An 18,517-nucleotide genomic window follows, 5' to 3' on the forward strand; every position below is an offset into this window, starting at 1 on the left:
AGATGACCCTTGGAGTCCCTTTCAGCTCTACAGTTCTACGGTTGTATGCTCCTTTGATTCTGTTCTTTTCTTCCTCCTCTCACACATGCTTTTCTTCATTTTATATCATGTTCTTTAGACTATAAGTCATCATTATAGAATGTCAAGCAGATTGAGGCCTTTGACAGGGAAGCAAATATATTGTATCAATTTAGATTTTTTATATCGAGAGAGAGAGAGAGCTCACTTTTCTATTAAAATAAGACTCAATGTGGCTTACAGCACAAAACAAAAATCCAATACACAACAGCTATATAAAATACTGATTGCAATATAAAACACTGTATTACATATCCAATACAAAACATGTGAAGTGCAATAAGAGTTGCTGTTTCTCTTGCTATCCTCTGCAGGTCCAAGGCTCCAGGACTCTGACCCAGATCCTGCACAAGACCCCCCCTAAAATGCCCTTTTCCCTCCAGTATCCACCCAAAGGCACTAGCCCTCGGCAGCCATGGAGACTAGCTACCTGTATCTGCAGTGATATCATGCATGCACAGATACCACTATCTGTCTGTTTTCTTATTTTATGCAGATATCATTGCTTCTGGGTCTTGAGGTATGAGGTGGGACATATGGGGGGGTTGGACCACTTCTGCTCACTTGATAAACCTTGTTTATGTTGACTTTGCCTCTCTCTCCCTCTTCTGTCTCACACCTGAAATTGAAACCAGAGGATCTTTGCAAGTGATAAAATACAGGCACACACACACCCTGTTATAAAAGAATTAGGGACTGCTGGGAGGATAGCAACAGAACAGCAAGACAGATTGAAGAACAAACGGTTGTACTCATTATTTCTAGACGACGACCTGAAGAAAACCAACTGTTTACGAAGACTGCCTGATTTGTTAAATGGGAATGCAATCATGGGTGCGCCCTGACTTTACAGAGAAAGTGGGAAAAGAAATAAACAAAGCTTACTCATTACTATAAGGGAGAAGTGGGGAGGAGAAATATGCTTCTGATATCTTGATGGCTTTCGGTAAGAACTGAATCAGTCCACACTGGGATGACTTGGATCTTAGATCTAAATCCTGGATCCTTCACAAATCAGATTCGAGAAACCATGCAATCCTTCTCCCCCCTCCCCCCAAAAACAAAATCCACTCAGGTGTTCAAAAACATGTGTAGAGGTTCAAATCGTGCAATGCACCTGAAAATAGTCAAAGGAAAGATTGTGGTCACATTCAGCTAAACAAGGTCAGACTGTCCCTGCAGACCTTCATGCTCAATGTACAAATATGTAGGAGAGAATGAGAGGCAGTACATCTGGGGACATTAAGGACAAGGGTCTGCATACAAGCTCTGGTGCCTCTACACGGTAGCCCTCACAAGTTATCCCGCATGATTGAACAGGCCTGTCCTCTGCCTGTTATACATTCTGCTACTACTGGCACTCTCTCCATGCTCCCACCATGCCGTGCACAAGAAATGACTATGGTTCAAAGAGACAAGGTGGCGAGTGATATGCTAAGAACCAGAGGTAAAGCAGGGAGTTGGCAGAGTGTAGTAGCAGACCTCTGGTCCTCAGTGGGGGCTGAAGTGGGAATGTGGGAACGAAACCCCTACCACCAGAGCTACCCCGGGGTCAGAATCGCAAACTTCATGTCTATCCTGTGATAAGTGCAGTACCCAATGGTGGCTTGTACATGTGAATGAGCCATCATAAATCTAACCTAGGGATAGAATGGTCATAGCTCCTCCAGCACAATGGGCTTTCCGTGGAAACAGTTCACCTTTTGGATACAAGATATTAAGTGGTGAAAGCAATAATGCACTGAGTTCTTTCCAGCAGTGAGCATCCAGAGTTTCCACCTCCACCTTCCACTTGACCCCAGGTACATTTCCGGTGGGGCTTCACCAGGCACTTGAGAACAGAACCCAGGTGGATCAGGCCAATGGGCCATCTAGTCCACCACCCTGTCTTCACAGTGGCCAACCAGATGCCTACAGGAAGTCCACGGGCAGGACCTGAGTCCTAGCACATTCTCCCCATTAGTGATACCCAGCCACTGGTTTACAGAGGCATATTGCCTTCAACAGTAGAGGGAGAACATAGCCAGTGTTGCTAATAGCCACTGGGCCGGCCCCAGAAATGTTGCTGTTGGATGCAAAGGACAAGGTGGTACCACAGTGGAACTGGCAGTTGAAGCTAACACTGCCACCCCTCACTGACCCTGAGGCAGGATGGGGGAGGGGGCATTATAGGCCATGTAGCAACAGATGGAAATGGATGGGAGGTTCAAGAGGAATCACCATAGATTGCTGTTGCCCCAGGCAGTCACCTCACTCTCCCTAATGGTAGGGCCAGTCAAACTCACAAAGGCTCAACCCCTTTCAGAGAAAGAAGAGCCGCTCATGTATCCTTAGGTAAGTCATCAAGGCTGTATGCATTTAGGTGTGTGAACCGGAATATTCACAGCTCAGAAGTACCATGAGTGAATTTTGTATTTCTGTGATTCACATATTAGCTCATTAGTGGAAAAGGCACTAGAGCCCTGAAGAAAATTCTTATTTCTGCTCTTTTTGCTCATAATGTAACATCTGAATTGGCCCCAAGCCAATAGCCTGGAGAGCAAATCTAAATCCCAGTATAATTATGAGAACATAAGAAATTGCCTTTTCTGAACCTAATGTAGGCCCATTTAGCCAATATTCTGTTTCAAACAATGGACAGCCAGAAGCCTCTGGCACGCTCACTCTGGGACTTCCTTCAGATTATGGCTGCTTCTGAACTTCTTCTCATCTGAATTCAGAGTTATGAATTGCTTCCGGAGCACAATGATGCTTTTGGAATCCTCTATTCTTTCTTTCTTTTTTAATTTCTGAATTTTGTATGTACACAGGAACTGCAGGCAGTTTACAGCAAAGATGGGGAACCTGTGGCCCTGGGTATGTTTTTGGACTCCAGTTCCCACCATCCCCATCCAGCATGGCCAATGGCCAAGGATAATAGGAATTTCAGCCCGACTACATCTTGAAGGTCACAAGTCCCCCTTCTCTGGTTCCCAGTTCTTTCCTATCTCCCTCTTCCACATTACTGGCACACAAATGGGCATGTATAAAACATGTGCCGCCGCCACCCCAGTGTTGATGTGATATAGCTAAAGCAAATTTCTCTTGGTGTTTGATGCTTTACCACCAAATAGAAGCACATGTGCAAACGGTACAATAACCTTGATGCAATCACTCCCATCTTGAAAGAGGGGGAAGAAGGAGAAAGAGAACACCAATTCAAGAATGCAGGTTAGACACTTTCCTAGTGGAATGGTGGTGCAGGAACTTCATATTGCTGGCTCCCCTTTTATGGAACTCCCAGCCGAGATCAGATTGTCCCCACAACCACCTTAAAACATTCTCATTTCATCAGGCACCCAGTTGTTAGTGGCATACTGCTACGAAGGAAACATGTTGCTTTGCTTGATGCTGCATTTTTGAAGTTGAGTTATTTTTTTAGATTGAATTTTAAAGACAGTCATTACCTGCCCTGGGAGGAGAGACAGGGTATAAGCATATCTAATGAACAGCTAATCTAAAATTGCTTTTGTACCTGCTACTTTGGAATTTGATCTGTTCAGGATTGCTCATGCTTTGGCTGAAGAGTACAGTGCTGTACCCATGAAGTCACCCACCTTTTTGGATCCATGAGCACATTTGCAAAGTGGATAAACAGACACAGACCCCACGCAAACCTTGTAGCCATATGCATGCCACAACCTATTCCATGGGCCAAAACAGAATATTTCTTGCAAGGATTGCAGGAGTGGGCAGCAGGGACCCTGCAGGCACCCGGGAAGGCCACAGTGGGTACACATGTGCCCATGGGCACCATGTTGGTGACCACTGCCTTATACTGTCTGCATAGCTTAGAACACAATGCTAATGCAGCACAGTAGGCAGACCTGGAGGAAACAGTCACAATCTTCTAGCTCACCCCATCTTCTTTTGTATAACAGAGAGACAGGGAGAGAAGCTGAACTGGGGTGGGGAAATGCACAAGACTCTATCAACCCTGAGCAGAGGAAGAGTGATGAGATTTTTTAAATAAAAAACCTAAAAAGATGGTGGGGGGAAGGATGGATTGCTTTTATTTTCAGGACAAGACCTGCACCAGCCAGCAGCTAGAAAATAAAAACAACTTGTGACAGGCAATAACCTGTTTCAGCAGCAAAGCAGCCATTGTAATGAAGCCACAATCACTCTTCAGATCTCTCGTGGTCTCACGTCTTTCTTCTCTTCTCTGAGAAACTGACACTTCCAATCTATTGTAGATCTCTTGTTCCTGAGCAGGGAGTTATGCTCCTGAAGCTTTTGTGTGTGTGTGTTTTCTAGACGAGGAGTCAAATCAGGGTGGCCATTTAAGCATTGTTGGGGGGAAAGAGGACAAAAACTGACATTGATTTGCAGGAAAGGTGCACACAACAATTTAGACACAGAGTGACAAATTTAGGAATCATTACTACAGGCAGGATCCAGCAAAGTGCTTCCCCAGTGCAAGAATTTCTGTTTGTTCACCATAACGTCCCCTCCTTTCCCCCCCATGTATGCCCCCTTGCTTTTCCCAAATCTGCTCTGGGGTGGTGGGCCACTCAGAGCAGATTTAGGAGGCATGTGGAGAGAGGAGAGAGTGGGGAAGGTTCATTGCGCAGCCAAAAGTCCTTGCTCTAGTAGAATCACTATAATTTTCAAAATAAATATAATACATCTCCCCATAGTGGCCAAGGCTGTGATCAGGTGAGTCATGGCAATTTCAAGTCTCCCTTTGGCTCTCCCTTCTAGGGGAACCTCATCATTAGATAGGTTTGCCATTTCCCAGACACAGCCAGGATTTGGCCGCTGTAAACAGCATCCGGGCGAAAATCACTGAAATGTCCGGGAAAATCTGGACGTATGGCAACCAATGTCAGAAGTGTATATTTTGACAAATGTCCTTAAAAATAGCTCAAAAACTTCGTTTTTCTAAACATGGCAACCCTACATGAGAGTTGACTTGGATGGGACAGCCCTTCAAATAGAGGACTCCTTCAAACAGAAGACTCTCCTGCGTAAAGTAAGACACACAGCCAACCTAAGTCAAGCTTTGACTCACACATGGGCAACCCTGAAAGAAGGAGGACACCTTGGAATAAACACCAGCCAGACTTTGGTGCAGCAGCCATCAAAAGCAACAAGTTACTTGTGCCAGTTGCAAAAATGGCCTCTTTTCGGCCCCCCACAAAGACTTCAAGCATATTTTGTCCACAGAGATAGGTCAGACACATCGCAGTAAGCTGAATGAGCCACTGACGTTGCAATCCATATCCAAACTTACATGGGAGTAAGTCTCACTGAACGGAACGAGACTTCTGAGTAGGCATGCGCAAGTTGGCATTATGAGTCTTGAAAATGTGCCCCCTGGGTCTTGCGCACACTTGTGTGAATCAACCCATGAACCTTCGAAATGGGGCAATATTGATGTACATTGCAATATTGTATTATTCTGAAACCTCTTAGAAGAAGCAACAGTGGACTATGTGATTTTGCGCTCGCCCATGAAAATGATCCACTAAGACACCCTCCTCCCATCATAGCTTGGACAAGAGATTCTTAAAAGAAAAAAGAAAAAAAGCCATGTGTATTTTCATTAATCAGGCAGAGATATGCCAAGATTCTCAACACACCATTGTTCAGTTTTCAGGTAGACATTTTGAAAACAATCTTTCTGTGCAGCACTTTTCTTTTTTCTTTTTAATTCCCAGAAATGGTACAGCAAATGAAAACTGCAACTTGGGGACATCACACACCCTCTTTTTGTTCTCAGAACAATCAGTTGACAAGCCAAGAAGTCTGGATGTTCAGGAAGGTAAATCGATTTTATCTGATTTCTGTACCAAACACCTGGGCCACAGAGAAAGCTTTGTGTATTTCAACACTTCAAACAACTAAGTTAGGCTGGTAAAAAGCTATAACCATTGCTTATTTTATTCTAGCAGAGTAGATGTGTTATTCTGCAGCCCTCAGACAACAGAGTCTTACAGCACTTTTAAAAAATACATCAAGTGTCAGAGGCAAGCATCTACCTTATCAGATCTCAGAAAGCTCATAGATCTTAGAACAAATATTAATTTTGAATATTTGAGTTGAATAATAATGCTGTTCTATATTCTACATTTTATATCTGTAGTAGACATTTATATATATATATATATATATATATATATATATATATATATATACACACACACACACACACACACACACACACACAGACACACATTCCATCAAATTTACAAATCTTCAAACTAACTACATAGCTACATAGTTCGTTACAAAACATCATTTTTAAAAGACCTCTGAAACAAAACTGATAACGCTTTAAGTATTTCAGCTTATGTAAATGTAAGCAAGGGATAAAATTAATGATAATGATATAACCAAATACCTTGCACAGGATTAAGCCTATCAAGCATATGAGCTTATTGAAGCCGGGTTTATTATATTCCTCCCCCTTAGGATTAAAAGAAAAGCCTTTTGTTTGACAGAAGAGTGAAAGTGCATACACATTTATTCATGCACCAGAAAGAATGGAAAGCACAAGTTAACACGGCTGTCTTAATGTAAGCCAGGTATGTGGACCAGTGGTGGTGCTTCAGATGTTGCTTGACTACATGCCCGAGGATTAAGGCTTTCTGGGAGATGATTTATAATGAAATGAAAAAGGTATTTAAGTATACTTTCGTGAAGAAACCAGAGGCCTTTCTCCTGGGCATAGTTGGCCAATTGGTGTTAAAGAAGGATAGAACTTTTTTTATGTACGCTACAGCAGCAGCAAGAATACTCATTGCAAAGTATTGGAAGACACAAGAATTACCCACCTTGGAAGAATGGCAGATGCAAGTAATTGACTATATGGAAATGGCTGAGATGACTGGCAGAATCCGAGACCAGGGAGAAGAGTTGGTGGAAGAAGATTGGAGGAAATTTAAAATTTATTTACAGAAGTATTGTAAAATGTATGAATGCTGATGACATTGAAATAAAATGAAGGGGTTCTAGTAATAAGAGATAAAAATTTGAAATTTGGGAGGTAAAAGATATAAGGATAAAGCAGTAGGATACGAATTTGCTGAACTAATTGTTAAAAAGGGATATAAAAAAGGGAGGCGTGAGGAAGTCAGGAAAATAAGTTAATTGAAGATCAATAATTAGAAAAGAGTGATTTGTGTTTTTCTTATTCTATTTTTTGTGTGTTGATTGTTCTTTTTTTCTCTTGTTAAATGTTTGTATTTTATGTATTGTGAAAGTTTGTATTGTTGTGTTTTATTTTTTGTGTGTGTTTTTATCGTCCTATTTTTCTATTGTTAAACTTAATAAAATATTATTTTTTAAAAAACAACAGATGTTGCTTGACTGCAACTCGTATCAGACCCAGTTAGCATGGTCAGTGGTCAGAGATGAAAAGACGCTTGGAGGGAGGTCCACAGGTTCCGCATCCCTGATATAAGCAGTAAACGTGTTCCATAGTCTCCCATGGCTTGCTTACAATATGGGCCTCATCTTCACTATGCCTTAAAAGCAGTATCGTGCCTCTATCTATCTATCTATCTATCTATCTATCATCTATCATCTATCATCTATCATCTATCTATATATTAGTTTTTATATATATTTTCCAAACAAAACATAACATCTCCTCTCATCTTATACAACATTTTGGCTATAAGCCTAGGACTTCCATCAACCACATCTAATGATTTTCAACCTTCATCACTTAGCCATGCATTTCATTATTTCCACTATTACTTTCAACAGCCCATAACTTAAAATCCATTCTCATAAATTTTCCCTGCAATATTTCATATAGTTCTCCTTACAAAACTTCTTGTAATCCTACAAGCGTAGTCAGTTGATTGCAATTGACGGTCATGGCTCCCCACAAAAAAATCCTGGGAACTGTTGTTTATTGAAAGTACAGTGGTACCTCTAGTTATGAACTTAATTCATTCCGGAGGTCCGTTCTTAACCTGAAACTGTTCTTAACTAGAGGTGTGCTTTCGCTAATGGGGCCTCTTGCTGCCACTGCGCCGCCAGCACACAATTTCCATTCTCATCCTGGGGCAAAGTTCTCAACTTGAAAAAACTCTTCTAGGTTAGCGGAGTTTGTAACCTGAGGCGTTTGTAAACTGAGGCATTTGTAACTCAAGGTTACACTGAGAGAACCCCATTCCCCTCGCAGAGATACAATTCCTTGGGAAGAGGGCATGACTGTTTAACCATTTGAGAGCCCACCTCCAGGCCCCCAGATTCTGGTAAATGGAATAGTTGGCCTTGGAAGGAATCCTATAGGTCCCACCACCCTGAGCAACAAACCTAAGGCCCTCCCCATCACCTTAAAAGTGCCTGTGAGTGATCACCACATCCCTATCTAACTGTCTTACACACACACACACACACACACACACACACACACATGTGGTGGCCAACCTAAAGCTGTTTAGATGCCCTCAACACAGCACTCACAACCAGTTACAAGCCCCTATTAAGCGACAATGTAGACACCCAGGGAAAAGTCACACTGGTCTGCTTGTCAGGCAAAGTGAAATGAAATCCTACTCATTCCAGTGCAACTGGTTCACCTACAATATTACAGTCGTACCTTGGGTTACATACACTTCAGGTTACAGATGCTTCAGGTTACAGACTCCGCTAACCCAGAAATAGTACCTCAGGTTAAGAACTTTGCTTCAGGATGAGAACAGAAATTGTGCTCTGGCCGCGCGACGGCAGCGGGAGGCCCCATTAGCTAAAGTGGTGCTTCAGGTTAAGAACAGTTTCGGGTTAAGAACAGACCTCCAGAACAAATTAAGTACTTAAGTCCAGAACAAATTAAGTCCCTTGTCAGCAGCCTGACTTCACAATAACATCAGGCAACTTGGTTTTCCCCACACAATCAGCTGATTGTCAGGACTTGCAAGTCTCTTTTGACCAAGCTACATCTTTACCTGCTTCACACCTGACCTTTTATATGAGGGCTGTGGCTTAGCCAAAACAACTACATGGGTCAAATAAGGGCACCTGGCGGGCTTCAATCAGCCTTTGGTCCAGAGGTTTCCCCACTTCTGGTCTAGCATAAATCAAAACTAGTGGCAACCAGAAAAATGTAATGTTATTTCATGCAGGTTTACTGGCACCGCACTTTGCATATAATTAAGTACCAAACAAACTAATACATGCAATCACGGGCTGAGTTTGAAGTTTTTCCTGTTGAATTTTTCATTTTCAATGAGAGGTCCAAGAAGTATGAAAATTATGTGAAAAATTATTATGTGAAACCCTCTGTCCTAGACACGACGCACTGCAAAGGAGGGGTGGCGTCACAATTTTGTAAGCTCCCAAGTCTCCAGGGAAAGTAATTAAGCCCCTGAGATAGCCCCCAAAGGCTATCAGAGCCACTCCCCAAACCTCCAAATCAAAAGTTCAGGAAGCCTCTCTTTATATAAATTGTGTGAGTCAGCCCACCCATGTGAAGTGGTAACAGCAACACCCACCCACCCACCATCACATGTGCATGGAGGGCTTACAAAAGCATTCTCCCCTGCTAGACCAAAAAGCGATAGAAAGCAAGAGAGGATTGTACATGATGCAGAGTATCTGAATCCTGTTGGAGCCTAAGAAAATAGGTGGGGTATGTTAAGAACATAATCGGAGCTTGTTGGATCAGGACAAAGGCCCACCCAGGCTAGCATTCCTGATCTCACAGTGGCCTTCCAGATACATTGAAATACTTTATTGTCACTTGTACAACATGTATACAGTGAGATTACACAAGCACCCCCCACTCAGCTCTCTTGGTCTTAATTCCCCTTGTTTACTGACGCACACCCACCAAACCCGAAAGTCAGTTGCCCTGTTGTTATCTTTTCATTCAGCAGCCTAACAGCCCATGGATAGAAGCTGTTCTTTACCCTGTTGGTGCAACTAATCATGCTTCTATATCTTCTGCCTGAGGACAGGAGATCAAGAAAGTGCCCGCCAGGGTGTGAATCATCCCTGAGAATTTTCCTCACTCTCCTGAGGTAAAGTTCTTCCGCTAGTTCATCCAGCAGATTCACGGGACAGCCCATAATATCTTGTGCTGTATTCATCACCCTCTGTAGGCACTTCCTACCAGTTGATGTCAAACCAGCATACAGCACTGTGATGCAGTATGAAAGGACACTTTCTATTGTGGACCGGTAGAAGGAGATCATCAAATGTTGATTGACATTGTTCTTTCGCAATACTCTGAGGAGATGGAGATATCTTTAGGAAACCCAAGCACAAGAGCAGCCCCCCACCCCACCCCATGGTTTGCTGCTACTGGTATCCAGATGCATTAATGTCTCCAGCCATGGATCAGTTTGCTAGGGAAGAATGGAAGAATATGCGGAAGGAAAGGAGCTCCAAGCCATAAATTAGGTCAAGGAGTCAGCAGCATCAAACCTGTAGGTACACATGCACCCACAAGGGTATTGGCCAGTGCCCACAGCTGTAGTCCCTTCTGCTGCTCCTCTCACGGAAATTAGGCATGCAAGAAGCATTCATTCTTTTGTAGCCAGTAGAAAAGGTTCTGGTGTGTCTGACTTGGTGTGTGGGTGGGTGTCTGCTAGCCACAGAAGTTTCTCCACTTTGCAAATGTGTCTGTCTGCTAAGAAAGGTTGGCAACCTCTGAAGTTAACGTCACATGATCTGGCTGCAAGGATCCATTATTTGCTCAGATCTGGATATAAAATACATTGCTAAATAATTTTTTGACTACTTTTAAACTCACCCCCCCCACCTCCACTCCCCCACTACCAGATTTGTGAGGATAACTCATTGACCCTTGCTAATTGGCTAAAATACATTTTTTACTTAATAGGCTGTCAGGGAACTGACATCGGAGCCAGAAGTGGAGGCAGGTCTCCCAAGCGATGCCAGAGAAGGGCCAAGCAGGGAGAGAGGGGACTCATCAGCTGGGGAAGGAAATCAGCGTAACACCAGGGATAAAGGGGGGCGGAGGGGGGAATCAGAGAGAGGGCTCCAGGACTCTTTGCTGGAGACCAGCGGGGAGAGCACAGGTCCTCCGCTACCCACACCCACCCTGCGCAGAAGACTTCCGCGCAGGGAAAGTAGGCATAGACTTGGCGTCAAAGAACTTCTTTGCTGGAAGAAGTTCAAGAAACACCCACTGACGGATTCTGCCAGCGACTGAACAGCCACGGAGTGGATGGTTGTCCGGCGAGAAATGGTTTAACCAGGCAACCTAGCCCAGAGCGGAGGTAACTTACGCACAAGCAACCCCTAATGCCATTACATAGGCTTTCCATAACACAGAGGCTTTCATTGAGTTTTCTGTTGTTAAATATCCCTTCCTCTCTCTCTTTAGGTGGGAGAAGTATTAGCTTCTGATTTCTGAGTCCATAAAGGAAAGATTAAAGTCCAATGGTGGCTTATAGGTCAGTCTGGCTGACATACAGATATGGAGATATTGTGAGTTATTAACTGGATAGTAACTTAGGACAGGGAATGGGTGAGCTAATCAGATCTCTGCTGTTGACCTCCTTTGTAACTCTGATCAAACTTTGTACTTCTTCAGCATAAAACTTTTAAGGTACTGTAGCAGTGGGAAGTATGAGATAGACAAATTGCTCAGCTTTCAGACTAGGTATAGACATTTATTTGTGTTTACATTGCAGCATGGCATAACATCCTGTCCTGACTGAAACCTTTATCTGGCCTTCCCAAACCTGATGCCCTCAAGATGCTTTGGACTACAACTCCCATCATCCCTGACCATTGGTTATGCTTGGACTGATGGAATTTGTAGTCCAATAATATTTGGAGGGCACCAGCTTGGGGAAAACTGCCTTGATGTGTTAGAAACACTTCATGGCGGGCGAACAAGTGAGGTATAAAGAATGCGTGGTATCCTAGATGTACACACACATTGAGAATGAGCAGGGAATACCTAGGCTGCTTTGTCACTGAATTTTTCAAAGAAGTCGACACAGAAATGGAAGACAAACATGAATGGTTACAGAAGATACCCACCAATATTTTGAGAGAATAAAGCTTAATGAATGGCCAACTTGGCTGAAGAGCAAGGGAGTGACCATAACCTTAAACATATTTTTTTGGGGGTGGAGAAAGCCCCCGAAACACAGTTATCTTCCTCAATTTACATTTGCAATTTAACCAAGATACTCTACCAGAAGAAAGCTAACCAATTGGTCTGGACTCAGACCCACAAGGCCTATGCATGGGATGTTACATAGAGCGCCACCACAAGCTCTGGCCAAAAAAGGGTACTACAGGGTAACTAGCCCGGCAATAAAGAAAGTCTCTTGAACTTGATCAATAGGCCAGAGTAGATTAATTGTACGTTAAAGCAATCCACAGCAAAACTTCTGGGTTAGAGCTGCTGTCTTAATCTGAACAACAAGGTGACTCTGCTACTGTTCCCCATCTCACCTTCTTTCAGCCTTGCCTCTGCCTGACTGCACCAAGTCCTGTCACGTTCTTGCACTTCCAGAACGTTGGACTAGATGAGCCTTGTGGTCCCTTCCAACGCTATGTTGGAATTCTATGTTCTCAGGCACATGGATGTTGAGAAAGGAACAGGTTTGAAGCACTAGCTCAGAGAGGGGAAAGAGCCATGCTTGGAGTGGCAGAACTGATGCCTTGAAAAGAGATGAGGAAGTGGGGTTTCCCCACAAGGGCCAAATCTATGTTGTCCAGTATAGGAAGTTAGCTAAATCATTAGATGATTCTTTAAAAATGTAATCTCTTAATATTGCAGCACAGCGATGGCACTTTGCAGCAGTGCTCAGTGGGAGGAAGAAAGCTCATTAATTAGCAAAACAACCAAAAACAAATATATGGGGCAACCTGTGAGGGGGGGGGGGAGGAAATGAGCCATCAAAATAAGTAATTGATTTTTGCCTTATTTACTCTCATCACCTTCCATTGCTACTTAATCATCCATTCTCCTTCCTTCCTTCCTTGGCTATGGGAAAGAAATGTGACATAATGAGAGAAAATGCTGTCCCCGAGACTGCTGCAGTGAAATGTTCTTTTAAAAGCCAGGAACGCACTCCTGGGATATCCCAGTTACATTTGCTGCCACCTTGTACTAACCCCTCCCCCATAACAACACACCAAGCCAGCCAGCCCTCAAAGAAGGGCAGCAAGAATTCAAGCGAATGGGGAAGCGTTTCATCTTTATTCATCCCACTTGCCTAGTTAGAATCAAAGAAGAACTGAAACCTTCCTTTACCTTTGGAGACTTGGGTTCAATGTTCAGTGCTCTAGCCGCTTGTCAGGCGTATCATTGGCCTCTTCTAAGCCAACCGGAGGCATGAAGGGAATGCTGCTCTCCTGCAATGCTGCATCGCCTGTTCTCCTGATGCCATCACCTGTAGCAAAGGCGGGAAATGTAGAATCTAAGATTCCCTCCAGATGGATTATGTTTGTGTGTGGGTATTCTGCAACATGCCATTGATGCAATAATTCGAGGCTTTTTAGTTTAGAGAAAAGGCAAGGAAGAGATGGATGACATAGTAGAAGTTTATTAAATTATGTGTGGCATGGAAAAAGTGGGCAGATATTTTCCCCCTCCCTCTCTCATTAGACAAGAATTTGGGGACATCCAATGAAGCCAAATAGATGAAGATTCAGGACAGACAAAATAAAATACTTCTTCACACAGTGCATAGCCGAACGATGGAACTTGCTCTCAGAAAAGGTAGTGATGGCCACCATCGTGGATTTCCTGTTAGGCCCATTATCAGTGAGGACAGAGTTGGAGGTTTTTAAGCAAAGGTTGCATGGCCACCTGTCATAGAATCATAGAACTGCAAAGGACTAAATGATCCACAAAGGTAATTTAGTCCAACCCCCTGCAGAATAGGAACCTTTTTGCCCAATGTCGGGCTCAAACCCACGACCCTGAGATTAAGGACTCAGCTATACAGCTGCAAATAAAATATTTTAAATGTGTTGCAAAGTGCAATATGCAAACGTGACACTAGATGGCAACAGTGAGCTATGCAATAATCAATGTATTTTTCAAAACTTTTTAAAAAAATATATATTTTCATAGCGCTTTTTATATATGTGTACATTCCACCTAAGAGGCTCATGCTCTACGGACTGAACTATCCAGCTGTTCATGGATGCTTCAATTGAGATTCCTGCCTGAACATGGACTAGACCACCCCCGGGACAATGCACACATATATTTGTCATATAAAAATTACAGAGATTCAACAGGTAGCTATGGTTCATGCACCAACTGGGAATGTCCACTCCACAACTTTTGCCTCTCTGTCTGACCCATAGGGCTCTCCCCTCACCCTACCCACAGACCCTCTGCCCAGGTGCCCCTTGGCAGCACCTCAGAGAGTTTTTGCCTGGCTGGAATATGTTAGTGAACTCTGTTAATGCCTCTTGCTCACCTGGACGAAAGATAAAGAGGGAAGAGTGTAGAAACTAGCATACCGTGCAAAGGTTACATCTACATATGTTGATCTGCCCACTTTTGCCTCTGATTCCACTCACCACTGGCATGTGGCCCCCAGAAAGTTGTCCAGGAGGAACTCTGGCCCTTCAGCTGGCAAAGGTTACCAAACCCGGCAAAAGAATGCTCGACAAGTTTCCCAATTAAAATATTTCACATTCACCGAGAAGAACTATTATATCATTTTTACAAGCCAGCAACATGACTCTTTGGCTGCACTGCTATTCGCTTTTGTTCATTCCAATGCTGTATGAATCATACCCAAGTTATGGTAAAACAAGGTCTTGTTCCTTTCCTCCCCCACCCCCTAAGGAGGAAGATGTTAACCTTTGCCAGCCGCTGAAGTGCAGTCCCGTAAGTTATACATCCATTCGTCTCCACAGGGCGATTTGAAAAATCACACCATTTTTCACTCCTGGGTTCAGCTCTTCAATTTGCTCAAGATGGAAAACGGAGAAACTTGTTTTAGGAAATAATGAATAAATCACACAGCTCAACTTTTCGTCCCCTCTCCAACGCTCCATTTCAGCTTCTCAATATAGTTTTGAGAAAACTGCCAAGACCTTCCAAAAGAACAGTTTGTTTCTATTCTACTTCGCAATGGCCTGTGATGGCATTTTTGCCGACCTTCTGGGAAATCTCTGACTTGTCCGTGAAACCCACCCAAACCATTACAAGGGGGGATATTATATTGACCTAAGCATGGTGGCCCTGATCCTGGACCATATTCCACATTTTGAGGATGAAACAGAGCTAACCCCCCCCCAAAAGGAGGGATATGCAAAGTCTCATCAGTTTCATTTGGAAGCAGCTCAGGAATATTTTTACATTAAAAAATAAAAATAAACCTCCCACTGCCAAACAAGCTCTGATTCCCAACCCCCCAGTAATTTTAAATTGATTCCTAAATTTCCCATCTGTTAGGGCCAATTGAACACTGAACAGGGGTGGTTCCCATTGTGGTGTAGCACTTAGAACATTGGACTAGGATCTGGGAACCCAGGGTTTGAATCCCTTTTCAGCCATGATGTTCACATGGTGATCTTGCTGTCTCTTAGCCTAACCTACCTCACAGGGTTCTTATAAAGATAAAATGGTAGGGGAGAGGGAAGAACTCTGTATGCCACCCTGAGCTTCTTGGAAGAAAGGTGTGATATAAAAGTAATAAATAAAGACTGCTCTGTGAAGAAATAACTTAAGTCAGCATCATTCTCCCATTCTGCAAAGTGCACTGCCCCACTATAAATACTGGCAAATAAACAGCATAATACAGAGCATCTATACAGATTGTATATATTGGCTTTGGCATCCCCCCACCCCATTTTTTAATTATGCACTGTTAATCAGGCTTCAGGCGCTGAGTTACATGGCCTTCAATCCAAAGGTGAGAACAAAAAGCTGAGCAACTGCCAAAAAGCAAAGAAATGACACCGAGAAACTGTTCCAGAGGAACACACGGTCTCTCCCACACAAATGGGATTGCTGGGTGTACACATTCCCACAATCTGCATGAAGGGGTGACACATGGCAGCAGAAGAAAAGACATTTGTTGACTCAAACACGCAGCATAAACAGGCAGGGGGACAAGGAGGAGAAGGGATTAAATCTCCCAAGGTGAATTGCAACCTTCTAATCTGCATGTTGCTGTTGAACCAATGAAGAGTCTTTCCAGACGGTTGCTTCTAATGCAGCAGTTCTCAGATGTTGTTGGACTACAACTCCCATCATCCCTGAGCTCTGGCTTTGCTAGCTAGGTGTGATGGGAGTTGTAGTCCAACAGCATCTGGGGACCCACAGGTTGAGAACCGCTGCTCTAGAGCAATAGAAAACAAATTTGCTTCATCAGCTCTGATGATTAAATGGGACTCAAGGCATACCACCTGATTCTGTGTAGCAAACGTTAGAAATTTGATTCTGTGTAGCAAACCTTAGAAATTTGTACTTCTCCACATTTTGAGATGCAGTTCTCAACCCCCTAGAAATGCATTAAACTGTGTATAGTAGTGGGAAAGGTGCATAAAAACACATTAAAAAAAGAATTTTTTTTTTAAGTACTTAATTCGTTCCGAGGTCTGTTCTTAACCTGAAATTGAATAGAAGATGCCATTCAAAACACGACGTTGGGCAAATCACCTGGACCGGATGAATTGACTTCCAAATATTACAAAGTTTTGAAGGAAGGGCTTATACAACCTTTGAAGGAAGTCTGCAATGAAATCATTGAGGGGAGAAGGGCACCAGACACGTGGAGGGAGGCCTACATTACACTTATACCAAAGACAGAGACTGAAAAGACTCAACTTAAGAACTACCGACCCATCTCGTTACTAAATGTGGATTACAAAATCTTTGCTGATGTTTTAGCAAAGAGACTGAAAAGAGTTTTGATGGAGGAGATTCATGGGGACCAAGCGGGCTTTCTCCCGAAAAGGCATTTGTCGGATAATGTAAGGAATATAATTGACATTTTGGAGAAGCTGGAAGTGAATATAAATACTAAGGCTGTTTTGATATTTGTGGACGCCGAGAAAGCCTTTGACAATATATCTTGGAGTTTCATGTTGAAGAACCTCCGGGGGATGGGGGTAGGCCAAGGGTTTGAAAATGGTATAGGTGCAATATACTCTGAACAGAAAGCAAAATTAATTGTAAATAATGTGGTAACAGAAGAGTTCAAGATTGAAAAAGGGACACGTCAGGGGTGCCCTATCTCCCCATTACTTTTTAATATCGGTCCTGGAGGTTTTGCTTAATATGATTAGGAAGGACCAGTTGGTTAAAGGGGTTCAGGTCGGAGCTAAACAATACAAATTGAGAGCATTTGCAGATGACCTAGTACTTACTTTACAAGAGCCAGAAGCTAGTACGAAAAGAGTTTTGGAAATAATTCAAGAGTTTGGTCAAATGGCAGGATTTAAATTGAATAAGTTAAAAACTAAGGTATTGGAGAAAAATTTAACACAGATTGAAAAAGAAAGGTTTCAGAATGAGATGGGGTTGACTGTGGTTAAAAAAGTGAAATACCTGGGTGTGAATATGACAGCTAAGAATGTGAATTTATTTAAAGACAATTATGAAAAAACTTGGACAGAAGTGAAAAAAGATCTGGAGATTTGGACAAACTTGAAGCTTTCCTTGTTAGGCCGAATTGCAGTTATAAAAATGAATGTATTGCCAATAATGTTGTTTTTGTTTCAAGCATTACAAATAATGGATAAAATGGACTGTTTCAAGAAGTGGCAGAAAGATATATCTAAATTTGTCTGGCAGGGCAAGAAGCCCAGAATAAAATTTAAGATATTAACGGATTCAAAGGAAAGAGGGGGGTTTGCCCTGCCAGACTTTAAACTGTACTATGAAGCGGCAGCTTTCTGCTGGCTAAAAGATTGGCTGCTTCTTGAAAACACAGACATTTTGGATTTGGAAGGTTTTAACAATATTTTTGGGTGGCATGCATATCTGTGGTATGACAAGGTTAAAGCGCACAAAAGTTTTAAAAACCATATTGTCAGAAAAGCACTATTAAATGTCTGGGTCAGATATAAAGATTTGCTGGAAAACAAAACTCCAAGGTGGTTGTCGCCAATGGAAGCTAAGGCAGTTAAAAAGTTAAATATGGAGTCGAAATGGCCAAGATATTGGGAAATTCTGGAAAAGGAAGGGGACAAATTGAGATTGCAGAGCTTTGAAAAATTAAAAGGGAAGGTGAGAGATTGGTTGCATTATCATCAAATAAATGAAGTGTTTAAATTGGACAGTAAAATTGGCTTCCAGGTGGAAAAATCAAAATTAGAGACTGAACTGTTAGAATCCAGTACTAAGAATTTGTCAAAAATGTATAACTTGCTGCTGAAATGGAATACACAAGATGAAACGGTTAAATCAACTATGATTAAATGGGCTCAGGACATTGGTCATAATATTTTGTTCGCTGACTGGGAAAAGTTGTGGACCACC

General features: G+C 42.7%; 1 protein-coding gene across 2 annotated transcripts in view; it reads right to left on the reverse strand.

Moving 5' to 3' along the window:
- The window catches only part of CHRM2 (cholinergic receptor muscarinic 2), a 169,692-nt gene that overhangs the window by 97,783 nt on the left and 53,392 nt on the right, over nt 1–18,517 (reverse strand). For both annotated transcript variants that reach the window (XM_053405918.1, XM_053405917.1), the window contains exon 3: nt 13,319–13,457. The gene's annotated coding sequence lies outside the window, so the exon portion shown is untranslated. The remainder of the gene's footprint in view (nt 1–13,318; nt 13,458–18,517) is intronic.

Source organism: Podarcis raffonei, chromosome 10, assembly GCF_027172205.1.
Source record: "Podarcis raffonei isolate rPodRaf1 chromosome 10, rPodRaf1.pri, whole genome shotgun sequence".
Taxonomy (NCBI): domain Eukaryota; kingdom Metazoa; phylum Chordata; class Lepidosauria; order Squamata; family Lacertidae; genus Podarcis; species Podarcis raffonei.